The sequence below is a fragment of the Nannospalax galili genome, unplaced genomic scaffold (assembly GCF_000622305.1).
Source record: "Nannospalax galili isolate Female #2095 unplaced genomic scaffold, S.galili_v1.0 scaffold252, whole genome shotgun sequence".
In the NCBI taxonomy this organism is placed as follows: domain Eukaryota; kingdom Metazoa; phylum Chordata; class Mammalia; order Rodentia; family Spalacidae; genus Nannospalax; species Nannospalax galili.
This window is the reverse complement of record NW_008333886.1, coordinates 3309357-3322942: the sequence shown is the minus strand read 5'-3', so window position 1 is coordinate 3322942 and position 13586 is coordinate 3309357.

Genomic DNA, 13586 nt, shown 5'->3' with positions numbered 1-13586 from the left:
TTGGAAGCATGGATGAGATGTTTCCTCTGAGTTGACCCTCCACTTTGTAGAGTGGACACTGGTTCAAGTCCATCTTGTGGACTCTCCATGGCCCCCTTGAACAAGAGGACAGATGACTCACCACAGTTACAGGACATTTTGAGAGATGTTCCATAGTCCCCTGGAACTTAGTCGACCTTGGAGGGCAAGGGGCAAAAAGTGTCCTTTAAGTCCCTCTGACCAGATTAGTATAGGCCTCAAACATCCAATAGGGTTAGTTCCATCATTCTGGTACTTTTAATTACCATGTGCTATATAGATAAAGCTTGGGTAAAAAAACAAATACTCTCAGATAAAACTTGACTGGGTTTGTTATGATATATAAAGGATTAGACAAAAAATATACAAATAATCTTAAAATTTCTAAGGTTTCTTAAACTAGTCAACTAGTTTAAGGAACAAAGTATATATCTAGGCAATAGAAGTTTTTAAAAATAAATACATATGCCTTATGGAATGAGATTAAAAAATATTGCCTTATAATCAAGGGACATTGGCACTAGAAGACACCATAGGTTAACAAAATAAACCCCCATGCCAGGAACGGACTCCCTCTCTTGAAGATGTTGATCTGGGGTCCCTTAGGCCCTCAAACAATACTGGCCATATCCCTTGCTCTTGGTTACCCATAAGAACTCCATTGCTTGAGTAAGACCCTATTGCTGAAGATACTACATATATAAGCTGTAGAACAAGCAAGGAGAAATCAAACTCATGGTGACTTCAAAACCTCATTCATACTGGCTGGTGTTCATAGTGCTCGAAGATCTTAGGCATGCTATCTGAAGAGAAAACTAATCACCAGTCTTACCTAGCTGTGAATCCTGCAAGCTACAACAATAACTGGCCTGACAAAATATGCCCACTGGTGCAATAGTGGCAAGAATATTATGGGAGTAAACAATGAATTTTTTTATTATTATTTTATGTGTATGAATGTTATGCTTGCATGTATGTAAGTGCACCTGTGTTGTGCAATGTCCCCAGAGGAAAGAAGAAGCTGTCAGATTCCCTGGAACTGGAGTTATAGACAGTTGTTAGCTGCCATGTGGGTGCTGGGATTTGAACTCTTCTGTAAGAATGGTGTTCTTAACTGATGGGCCATCTCTCCAGCCCTCCAATCACTTTCTAATTGGATTTAAGGTTCACTTCATAGGATGGAGCTTAAACCTGACATTGATATCAGGCCTAAGAATCCGAGGCTAGAGAGGTCCCAGGGGATAAAGGAGAGCCTAATACTAGTTTTCTGCTAAATAGTTATACTATTAAACCAACTCCTAATGACTTATTGTTAACCCACAGATTAATGCATCTCTCAACTCTCATCAGAGAAATTTCCTTATGCAGCAGATGGTGATTAACACAGAAACCCACAATTGGCCAGTGTGCAGAGAACAAGAGACCACAGGGTGCTTATCCTAGAATAGGACATTTACTTCGGCATCCCAAGGCTCAGGGGTTATTGCAGAACAGGGATTGGAAATATTGTAAGAGCCAGTGGTGGTGGAGGCCCACAAGGAAACAGAGTTTTCCAGACAGCTGGTCTGTTGTGCATATGAATTCAGAGCAATGGTGACAGCTTGCACAAGTCCCATGCAAGCTTAAACCCTCAAACTAGACAAAAATCCTCACATAGAAATGGAGAAGTGGGTAAGAAACCCCAGACCCACCTGTAGAACTACTGGTAACTGATGACTACTGGGAGGTGGGGAAACAGTGTCTTTCTTGATAGAGTAATCAGGCTTCAGTGAATGGATCCATAGTGAAGGACATTTGTATACATTTCCCCAGAAAGCATATATATATGCTTTTACATAATATATATGTAAAAACTATCTAAACCATATATTGTATCCATATATATATGTATATATATATATATATATAAAATAGGTATAAACACACACATATATAGTAGAGTATATGACATTGGGTGGGGCTCAGTAAGGGGCGGTGAGAATGGGGAGGGGATATAAATACCATCAAAGCATATTATATGAGAATCACAAAACTGGTACCACATGGGACACTTACACATACCAAGTTCAGCTGCCAGCTTGAGATGCAGATGTGAACCTTCTGGGCCACAACTTCTCTGTGCTGACTGTATGGAACTGTTCCCCAGAAAGTTTGATCTCAATGATGCTGGTCTCATAAATCACAGATGATTCTTCAGCTCCAGCTAACCAGCATCAATTTTCTGAGTAATGCAAAGGTTTTACTTCTACCTGTTCCTAATTCAAAATATCATATGAGCATCCCAGTGGAGTCTTTGCTTCCTTATAGCACTTTGAAAACCAGGCTTCTGCTGCTCTTGGGGTTGCCTTCCAAGTTCTTCAACAGCTCATTAAGGTCTGCCTGCTCAATGGCTTTTCCATCCCAGGGCTCCAAATGTTTCCACAATCCTCCCCAAAACAACAGGCTCAGATCTCTTAGAACAATACCCCACTCCTGGAACCAATTCCTGTCTTAGTTCACTTTCTATTGCTCTAAACACTGTGATGAAAGCAACTTGGGGAATAAAGAGTTTATTTGACTTACACATCCTGATCACAGTTCATCACTGAGGGAAGCCAAGGCAGGAACTTGGGGCAGGAAACTAGAGGAAGAAACTGAAACACAGACCATGGAGGAACACTGCTTACTGGCTTGCTCCTCAAGCCTGTGCTCAGCCTGCTTTTTTATACAACCCAGGACAACCTGCCCAGGGGTAGCATCACCCACAGTGGGCAGGGCTTCTCCACCACATCACTCAGCAATCATGAAAATGACTCACAGACGTGCCCATAGACCAATGCGATAGAGGAAATTCCCCAATTGAGGTTCCCACTTCCCAAGTGTGTCAAGTTGACAACTAAAGCTTCCAGCACATTCCCCATAAGTGTCTGACACCTCACACAAATGTTAAGACTGTCCTATAAAACATATATTGGACACATTTCAAAGGTTCTCCAAAAAGGTCTAGAGCTTGGGGACTTGAGATAACACTTCAAAGTCCTACTTTTATGGAGTTATTTAAGAACCAGAACCATATAACTTCATGTACTTCATCAGAGAAATGGTAACCATGAGACAAAATCATTTATTGGATTCTGCATCTCCATTGTTCTTTTTCTAGGTGAGAGAAGAGCCCTCTGTTTCTTGGTGGTACACATGATGCTGAGGAAGGAACCACAATTTTAGAACCATGTATCTACAGCAAGAATTTCATCTTCAACATCAGAGCACCTTGGGAAGCTTTTAAACAGCACCTAAGAATACAAAAAGCTATTCTCTGCCCCAGAGAAACTGATATAATTTGTCTGTGGTGAGGCCTGAGGTGGGGCAGGCTGTTGGCATTTATTAAAATCTCCCCAGGAGGTATCTCCATATAGACAGAGTTAAGAACTACCTTCCTTGGTGATACTGCTCCAAAACGTGTAGCAGTTCAATTATGGAAGTTACAGGCCTTTGACCTGGTCCAGCTGCAGCTGGACCTCTATTTCTTCCCCCATTTTTAGAGCTGAGTCTCTTCCATGACAGTAAAATTCATCCACGTGGTCAAAAAATATTTTACACTTTTTATTTGCATTCATTCTAGTTTGTTGAATTTATTCCTCACTATAAGTTTTTGTTTCTTCTGGGGTATCTTTTTATTCTGTCCAGCCTCCTCTTCTGGTTCAAGAACACTGAGTTTTTTGAGTAGGGATCATTTCAACCTGACACAGGAACTCATGTATGAGATAACCCTACAGGTATGAACTCTGTAAATTCTATGGCTCATCTTGGTTTGTTTGTTCACCTGGATATGTTCAATGCCCAGAGAGTCTATACCAAAACCCTTCAATTCTTAATTAGTTTCTGCATTTTCAAGCAGATGCAACAAGAATTCGGCAGTCTTTTTTTTTTGCTTACCAACTCTGTGGTATCTAATCCCACCATTGGTCCTGGGAACACTGCACAAGGCAGTGTCAAGGTGGCCCACATTCATTCTTTAACACATGGTGACTTTTTAGATGCACATGCCCTTGATGGCATGGGCAGTTTCACCAGTGGTTTTTGAAGTGAAAAATATTTGAGCCTCTTGATTAATGTGGATTTATGGGACTTTCTGGAACAATAGAGTAGAATGCCATTTTCTCAGATTGCCTTAGGCTGCTTACAGGTAGAGGAAGTAAGCCAGAAAGAATGTGTGTGTGTGTGTGTGTGTATGTGTGTGTGTGTGCATGCATGTGGAAGCCAAAGGTTTACTCGGGTCATCTTCCTTAGGGCATTATTCATCTTACTTTCTGAGATAGGGTCCCTCATATTTATCTGGAACTTGCTAGTTCATCTATGCTTGCTCATCAGTGAGCTCCAGCAACCTGTCTGTCTTCACCTCCTTAGCATTGGGATCACAAGCATGTGCCACCACACCCATTTTCTACATGGTTTCACAGCAAGTAGTTTACCAATTTAGCTATCTCCCCAGCCTCCATCTGAAAAGAACCTTTAAAATGGTCTTTTGGCCCCAAAATTTAGACAATAAGTATTACGCCTTTTCCTCCATTTTCCTACCTCTAAATTCAACATATGAAATAAGCAAACAAATAAATAAACAAAGCAATTCATATGGAAATAAAAAGGGAAAAGAATTTAGGATAGGTTTATAGCGGATAAAAGAGAACTTTATTCAAAGTGTACAAAATTTGAATTAATTTATACCTTTGTTATATGTGGTATATAAATACATGCTTGATAATATTTGCCAAATTTTAAAATTAAAACAACATTGGTAAACTGAAAAACCGTCCAGTTGCCCTTGACATGTGGCAAACAAGCACATGAAAACTGCTCAACACCATTAGTCACAAGGGCAAAGCAAGTCCAAAGCACAAAGGAAGAACTTCATCAGAGGACTGCAGTCTACCTCACAAAGACACACTCATGGCTGAAACTCTGAGTCTGGTAGAAAAATGTTGACAGGGATGTAGAACAGCTGGACTCACTAACACTGCTAGTGAGGAATTAGCTTTGGAGTTTTTTGGAAGTTAAGTACAGCATCTGCCCTGTGGCCAGGTAATTCTCCTACTGGAGACACAAAAACAAAAAGCAGAAATGTCCACAGAAAGAAATGTGCATAAGTGTTCCTGGCTAGATACAACACAAGTTGCATGTATTGCCTGCATGTAGGTAAGTGCACCTATGTTGTACAATGCCCACAGAGGTCAGAAGAGGCTGTCAGATCCCTTAAGACTAGAGTTATGGACAGTCGTTAGCTGCCATGGGGGTGCTGGGATTCGAGCTGAGTCTTCTGCAAGAACAACCACTGTTCTTAACCACTGAGCCATCTCTCCAGCTCTACAAGTGGAGTATATTAAACATCTTTTTAAACATATTAAACTAGTAAGATGTAACAGTGAGAGGAGCAGGCCAGGGAAACACTGGACTGTATTGAATGACTTGAAAGCACATTGAATGAACAAGACCAGACACAGGTATGCCTATATCTTGTGGCACTGAGCCTGTAAGATGGTGTCCAGTGGCTTGTGCCTCCTGTGACTACGGTACTCACATCCTTCCCTGGGTGAAGGACTTCCTAGTCACTTGCTTTTAGTCAATAGAAGTCAGTAAAGGTGAGAGGCAGTGCTGATACTGAGTTACAAAGTCTACAGCTTTTGTTTGGGGGACCTTTTCTTCTTTGTTCAGAAGAAAGCCAGGCACCTATACTATTTGCTGCCTTAGAAAGGTCCTTGATGAGCCAGGCATGCTGATGCCAGCCTCTAATCACTGCACTCAGGAGGTTGAGGCAGGAAGACCATGAATCTGAGACCAGTTTCAGCCACTGTATTAGTTATTTTTCTGATGCTATGATAAAATGCTGTGACCAAGGCAACTCATAAAAGGAAGAGTTTATTTGAGTTTAGCATTCCAGGGGTGAGGGCCCATAATGGTGAGGGAGGTATGCGGCTGGGGTAGCAAGACCAGAAAGTCAAGCAAAAATCACATTTTTAAGAAGGCGTAGGAAGCAAAGAAAGACTGGAAATCCTGCAAGGCTTAAGAACTTTCTCAGTCCACCTCCAGTGATATGCGTCCTCCAGCATGGACACTCCTCCTAAAGGTCCCATGACCCTCCCAAAACGAACAGTGCTACAAACTGAGGACCAAATGTTCAAATACTTGAAGCCTATGGGGGACATTCTCATTCAAGCCACCACAGCTATCTAGGGAGACCCCGTCTCAAATAAACAGATAAGCAAAAAACAAAGCCCATGGTAACTCTCCCTGGCTGTTATCAGGGACCGGAGACCTGCTAACAGGCGAGCTTCAAGCCAACAGTACATAGAACCTTTAGATTAGAGCAGCCCCAGTTAAACACCTTGGTTGCATGGTTAGTGACAGTCCCCAAACAGAGACAGATTATTGAGCCACGTCCTGGTTCCACAGGACCCATGAAATAGAAGTCCTTCTAAAGGCACTCAACTGTGCGGAAATGTAGAAGTGATTTCTAACTGATTGCAACTACAGTGTAGGATTTCCTTTCTGTGAAACTCTGGGGAACTCAGAACTCCTCTTCAGGGATATGAATTAGAACAGTAGTTGTTACCGTAGGCTAGGGATGATCGACAAGAATGAAGGTCTTGCTAGGAGTGGTGACATGGGTGCATATTTGTCAAAACTCATTGAACTTCACATTTATGGTCTGTGAGGTTTGCTACATATATTGTAATGCAAAGAAAAAGTATGACCAGGAGTATCATTCTTTGACCACTGGCTGAGCTAACTTAGTAACTATTCAGGCAAATAAATCACTATAATTGGATCAAATGGCAAAGGACAAATCTCAGAATTCTGTTTTTTTTTTTTAAATTATTATTCTTATTTTTGGTGTATGAGTGTTTTGCCTGCCTGTATGTAAATGCACCAAATGTGTGTGATATCCACGGAGGCCAGGGGAGGGTTTCATACCCCCTGGAACTGGAGTTACAGGAAGTTGTGAACCACCATGTTGTTGCTCTGAATCAGACCCAGGTCCTCTGCAAGAGCAGCAAATGCTCTTACCTGATGAGCAATCTCTCCAGCCTGAAATACTCTGTTGTTGTAAAATGAAGAGACCAGAAAATAGAAAAATATGTGAATCTAGCCCAAGGTAACTATGGCAAATGAATCTGCAGATGATTTAAATTTTCATTAAAGTGTCTAAGAGATGAAGTTAAATAGTCCTTACACTTTAGCAGCCTAGACTCATTATTTTTGGAGAAGGTCTCCATTTGTCTAGCTTTATGTGACTGCCCAAACTGTCTTTCATTTTGCCTCCACAACACTCTCATATACAAAGATACCGAGAATTAAAGAACATTGTCCCCATTTGTTCACAACGAAGAATCCAGAGGAAGAATGGGCCAAGGCCCTTGGACAATCTTGGGAAAGAAACTTGGCATATTCCTAGGAAATTCCTGTAACATGATGCTTCCTTCTATGAATAGATGTGTTTGGAAGCCTGTCCATGGGAAAACCTACCAGATCCCCAGTCACTCACAAAATGGTATTTTCAAGGGATAATTTATAAGAAAGCAATATGCAGAAATAAGATACATTTATCTTACAGTGTGTCCTAAGGCTGGTATCTTTATCTCTTTCTAAAATCCTTCAGAAGAGAGAAAGCCCAAGTGAGAAAGGTGTTGACTGGCTGGAGTTGTCGGTTATCACTAGACTATTGCAGACACTGTATTCATGCAAATGCCCATGGAGGCCAGAAGAGGATGTCAAACCCACAGCCACAGGAGTAACAGCCATGTGAGCAGACATGTGGACCCTGGGAATCCAGCTTGGGTCTTCTGCAAGACCAGCCAGTGCTCCTAACTGCTGAGCCATATCCCCAGCGCAATTCCCCACTTTTTAATATTCAAATAAGATCATTGAGTTTGAGTTCATGAGGAAATAGGGATCTGATACACACTTACAGAGAAGAGACTGCAGAGTGTGTGTCCTGGATAGGACTCCTACATTAAACCTCACCCACCCAGGGTTCAGGGACCATTGTGGACGCAGGGGTGGAAAGACTGTAAACCAATGCTGGTCCATGAACACAGGGAAGTAGAGGTTTTCAGGCCACTGGAAGCTTGTTCATGAGAACTTGTGGCAATGGACCCATGCCAACTCAATCAGACAAGGGCGCAGAGTGGCAAGAGGGAAATGGGTGGTGGGCTGGACCTAGACAGAGCTAGTGGAGACTGATTACTGATGGGTGAGGGAGTGAAGACTTTCTTTAAGATCGCTACATAGGCTGACTAGACTCCAGTGGATGAACTTGGAAAAAAGGACATATGGGAAAAATACTTGACAGGATGGGACTTAGCATGTATGGCAGAATACATGAGGCCCAGTGAGGAAGCATGTAGGGAAATGGATGGGGAGAGGTTTTTAATTTGATTAAGAACTGTTTATGAAATGTGAAAAACTCAATAAAAATATTAAAACCAAATAAACAACAAAACAAACGCTCATCTGTGTAGGTGCTGTGTTGCTTTTTAACAAGCAAATACAAGGGCTCTGTAGTACAATGGATAGCGCATTGGACTTCCGAAAAGCAAATAACAAGTCAGATTCTAGGAAGCAAAGAAGAAAAAGAGCTGATTGCTGTGTTGTTGCCAAGCAAACACTGACTAGGTGATCAGTGGCAAGTGTCAAAGGCTTGGGAAACAAAATAATGAAAAGACAATACAGTATGTAAAATCTCCTCATAGTAGATTGCCCATGCTCCAGTGCATGGTCCTGCATCCAGGCACATATGGACGGCACTAATTGGACATTGTGTGTGTGTGTGTGTGTGTGTGTGTGTGTGTGTGTGTGTATCTCTCACGGTCACTTATAGAAGGAAAATCTATTTCCTTACAGTTCAGAGGGATGAGTCCATCATGAGGAGGAGGCATGGCAGGAGACAGCTGGAGCAGACAGCCGAGATCTCACATCTTCAATCACCTGCAAGAGGCAGAGAGACAAACAGGAAATGGGAAAGACGATGGACTCAAAGCCCACCCCTAGTGACCTGCTTCCTCCAACAAGCCTGAACCTCCTAAACTCCCAAACAGTGCCATCAACTGGGGACAAAATGTTCAAATACTTGGAGCCCACGTGAGGCATTCTCATTCAAAACATCACGACATACACAGAGACAGACAGACAGACACAGACAGACACACACACGTATAACATGAAGTTGGGAGGAGGATATCAGGAGGGCTCCTGGAGAAGTTGTTGAGGAGGAGTTGAGTGTGGATATGATCCAAAAATATTGTATTCATCTATGAAATTATCAAAGACCATATTTCAAAAAAAGATTAAAATAATCTCAGCTAAGCATGGTGACATATACCGGTAACCCTAGCATTTCAGGGACTAAGGCAAGATGACTTTGAGTATAAGGTCAGCCTGAGTTATATAGTAAGTTCCAGGTCAGCCAGGGAAGGCTACGTAGCAAGACTCATCTCAGAAAAACAAAACAAAACCCACATTAAACAGCACATTAAAAAGATTTAAAAATTAGAGGTAAACAAAGTTGATGCATAATTATTACTGAAGCAAAGAGTAAATGGATGTTAAATCCCTAATTCATGTTCTTCCCATAGGGAGCTGGCTGGAAAAGCTCCTTTACCACTCCTGAACTAGGTGATAGGCCTCTGAGCTGGAGATGCTCCAATTCCCTAGGCTGATGCTGAGGGATGGTCCCTAACTTCTGGGAAGAGAGAAGGCTGATGGGCAGTGATTCAGGGATGACACAAGCGATCTGGAAGCTGGCCCACTCTCACCTGTAACCCATGCTTGGTCAATACCCTTTGTACCGACTGAGGCTCACAGTGAGCTTTTGGTGACAGCAAAAGATCCAGGGAAAACGAGAGCTTCACACATCAACAGGAAATTTTTTTCTCTGAAGGAAATCTAGTTGAAGATTTATAGGGCACTCCAAATTGGATTATAAATTCACTCTGAGGGCTGGAGAGATGGCACAGCCAGTAAGAACACTTGCTGGGCAAATTTGAGGACCTGAGTTCAAATTCCCAGTAATCAGATAATAAGCAGGGTGTGGTCACAAGTACCCAAAGGCACTGGTGTGTGTGTGTGTGTGTGTGTGTGTGTGTGTGTGTGTGTGTGTGTGTAGGATTGCTGGGGCTTGCTGGCCACTAGCCTAGTTCCACGTTCTGTGAGAGAGCCTGTCTTAAGGGTAAAACAGGAGTGATAGAGCAGGGTACTCAACATCCACCTGGGGCCTCCACCATGCACACTTACAAGCACACTCACACCCTCCCCATAATAAAAATAACAATTCCCTCTGGATCAGAGCTTCCTCATGATGCTTTTGTTCATGTCTATAAGGCATCATCATTCACACAATGGTGCTTTGTTTTCTGGGTTGAAATTATCATCTCTGCCAGACAGTGATAAGTCTCCCAGGTCACTGCTCTGCCTCCTGAGAAGGACTGTTTGAAGAAGAGAATGTTTGTAAAGGAGCCTCCAGACTTCCATGGAGGGAGGGAAAAGCACTGGGGCAGTTCTTGACTCATTCATTAATAAAGGGAGACTGACAGGGAGCCTTTCGAGCTTGGCACACCCTGTGTGAATTGGACTTCCATCACGGTTACTGAGACTGCATGATGGTGCATCTGAGCAGTGAATAAGTGTCAGACTTTGTGTGATCATTGCTGATGCTGTAGTGAGAGGCCACTCCTGTAAAGAGAAGAGCTTTCTATGGATAGCAACGGACCATCAATTGTTGTGGGGAGAAATTAATTCTAGGATGCAAAATGAGGATTTGAGGGGACCCATGATAGGGCAGGATGAAGGTTTCTTGAGGATCAATGGGTCATTTTGGCTTAGACTTAAGTTTCTCTTTGCTACCTGGAACATTTCTGAGGGAGTGCCTACCATGAGAAATTAAGAAAGTAGAGACAGACAGGGACCTTTGGGTGGTTCCTCCATGAGACAGCAATATAAGCATAGAAATTACTCTTGACTTAAAGTTTCCTTCAACCCCCCAGCCTCCAGCAGTCTTTTGAAATGCGCACAAAGTCAAGGTTATTTTCAGTAGTATGATGGGAAATTTTCAGAGAGCCTCTAGTCACACTGTGTTTTTTATCCTAAATAGTATTTTGAAAGTGGTTGTGAGCTAAGGTTCTATGGCGGGATTCACTATCTTGTGTCTCTAGAAGGACCCTTTGAACCCATCTTCTACTTGGTCTTAATTGAAGCTCTTTTCATTGTATTTCACTCTCTCGCTGGCAGTATTTTCAGACAGCACAAGGTTGTCCTGGCATAGTGTTATGAAAGTGTTTGAGGAGACCCACACTTGCTACATCTCTGACCACAGATAGAGGTGAGTAGGTGTGCTAGACAGGTTGGTGCTAAGTTGCATAAGGCAGGCTGGACCAGTGGGCCAGGGGTCAGCACCCACCTCCTATGATGGCCAGAGATTTCTCCCAGGTAGAGACGCTGTTCTCCCCCTCCCCTGACTCTCCTACCTGCTCTTCTTTTCCCCCTTTCTCATTTACATGTTATGCCTTTTGACTTGAAGATAGGATCTTGCTAAGTAGCCCATGTTGGTTTGCAACTCACTTTATAGCCCAGGCTTGCCTCAAAGTCACAATGGTCCTGTCACTACTTCCTCAGTGCTGGGAACATAGGCATGAGTCACCACATCCAGTTGAAAATACTGCAGTTCACCCCGACTCCTGAGGGGTGCATTTTCATCTCAAACCTCTTCCCATTACTGATTCTTCCTTACTATTGTTCTTATCTTTCTATCTAAAACCATAACAGGAAAATAACTTATTTTCTCATTTTTGGTCCATCATTGTTTCATTAGTGATTTTCAAGTGACTTTCTATTTTGAGGGGCAGGCGATTAAAATCAACATGTCAGAATAGTGGTGTGTGCTTCTTGATGATCTGAAGTTAATTTTATTTTACATGGCATCCAATTCTAAGTATGTTCAAACCCAATGTCATATTTTAAATAAAATTTCAGAATTCATTTTAAATTATAAAATATATGCGAAAGTATATATGATTAAATTTATCCCCAAGCCACTTTGCCATTAAAAGTGTATAAAGATTTTTTTCCAAATTATAAGCATACACTGCTTTATCACAGAACTTAGACTAATAGACTCATGATGGAGATGAACATGCTATAACAAAACAGGAAATTCCAAGCCAGTTACTAATACCGCATTCAGTTATTATTTAAGATATTGCACCTAGAATTTTGCAATGCAAATTGGAAATATCACTCACATGCTTTTTTACAGTGTTCATGGAGTAGAGTTTGACAATTGTCATTTTGTAGGTAAACTGTCCTGCCAGTAGATTTATCCATACTCCCCAAACAACTAAAGGATAGTTATTTTGTAGTTGCAGTCCCTTGGAAGACAGCCAAAGCAAGTCAAACTTTGGTTAATCTGAAGGTGCAACTGAAGTCGTTAAAATTTAGGAGTATTTAGAAAGAGGATGAGTAAAACTCTTTCTCTCACATACACACAGTCTGTGTGTGTGTGTGTGTGTCTACACACACACAGATTCCATCAACATTAAGGAAAAGCCATATAAAGGCATAGTTTCATGGATAACGTACCTGACCAATCTGTAACAGCCTTTAGCAATCCTGCAATCCTTTCTCTTGGTGAATGGCTTGTTCTCTGTTTCTTCCAGGAGGAGCCCTGGCTCTAGTCTGGCCAGTCATCCTAGCCAGATTCTCAGCCACAGGTGTTTCCACCCAGCTGTTCTGAACCATCAGCTACTTCTGCCTCCATCATGTGAGAAGTGGCCTTGTCTCTCCAGCGCTTCTCACACCCTGCTGCTGTTGCCGTTAGTGGAACCTTCTTCTTGCCCTCCCCTTTACCCTGAACTTACTGCGTATCTCTTAGGGCTCACAGAACTTCACCTGCCTCTGCCTCTGCCTCCGCTGGGATTAGACCAGCTTCTGTTCTTATCTCACAGATCTTTGTTTCTTCAGAGTTAGAGGCCATACTTTAAAGTTTAACACCTCAGCGCTTCATCTAACTCCAGCCCTTATACCTGACAAGGAATCTTGAGGGGGAGACCATGGGACTCAGCTCTGCCTGTCCCTTCCTCCATCCACTTCCACTATGGATCCAAAGATCGACTAGGGATGGCAACTAGGGATAGAGCATATTGCATAACTTTGTCTGAGGCAAAGGAGACTTGGAGAAGACAGGTGATGAAAATCTCAACATGGAGGAGTTTGGAGGTCTGTGAAGAGGAATTTGGAGCACTGGCTCTGAGACCAAAAGGGTCTTCCACACAGGCTTCCACTGGTGGGTGTCTCTGGGGCTGCAGAAACAAGACAGGGAAGCTGAACCTAGAGGTGTCTGGATCTTGAGAGCTCAAGGAAGTCTCAGATTTTGGGGAGCACCTTCTTGGATAAGGATGTTCTCAGAGGTGGCTAGGGCCGGATGAAGGAAGACCAACACACTCTTTCCTGAATACTGTGAACTGACCTGGGGTTCTGACTTTGAACTTTTGAATGGACTTTGAGGAGCAATGACAATCTTCAGAATTCAACCAGGGTTGCCA